The following is a 901-nucleotide window of genomic DNA, read 5'->3' as shown; positions in this document are numbered from 1 at the left end:
ATGATGTATAAAATATAGATATATTAGGTATACTTAATGTATTATACATCTAATACATAGTATAATACGCAAATTATACATTTATGTATAGTACGTGCCAACTGCCAACCCTGATTTATACTAAAATACCTCTGTTCTTCGGTAAGTACCTACTGGTATTTAGTATTGACCGCTGATATTAAACCTAAGGATACGGCTTTACTATTTTCACTACACATACACACATGCGCTTTTAAGCCATTATAACTAAGAGAGAAACTATGGTTCTCATTCGCACAGAAACTTCTCATGTAGAAACTAATATTACAACATAAGTGAAAAGAGATGTAATGATATTGCTGTTAACAACAATTTCAGTTATGTTAATAGTTACAGATTTTTTAACAATGCTGTATCCATAAGTTTAATCTCTATGGTATTGACTCAAAAGTCAATAACAATATTATCTACCTATATAATATGAATATAAATACTATTATCCTAGTTTATAATATAGCAGGGGTGGCCAAACCGTGGCTCGCGTCATAGACTTTTGGGGCTCGCATCTTAACGTAACATTAGACGTAAATTAACGTAAGAGCCAAGATGTAAAAAAAAAGGTCATATAATATATAATAATATGAACTTTTTTTTTTTACATCTTGGCTCTTCAGTATTTATTAATATATTTGGTGGCTCGCGAGTCTCTTCTCGCTGGCCACCCCTGTAATATAGTTAATAAACGCAATGTTTGAAGTAAAAATGAATTAAAACTACCATATTACTAATTATTATAATATCATATATTACTTATATTATTTACTTTTTAGGGATAAATTAACTTAAACTAGTTAACTTGCCTAGCTTTGAAAATAAGCGTGTTTTCAAAATATAGTTAAATATTATAATAATAATATAGTAG

The sequence above is a fragment of the Acyrthosiphon pisum genome, chromosome X (assembly GCF_005508785.2).
Source record: "Acyrthosiphon pisum isolate AL4f chromosome X, pea_aphid_22Mar2018_4r6ur, whole genome shotgun sequence".
In the NCBI taxonomy this organism is placed as follows: domain Eukaryota; kingdom Metazoa; phylum Arthropoda; class Insecta; order Hemiptera; family Aphididae; genus Acyrthosiphon; species Acyrthosiphon pisum.
Note: the sequence above shows the minus strand (reverse complement) of the source record.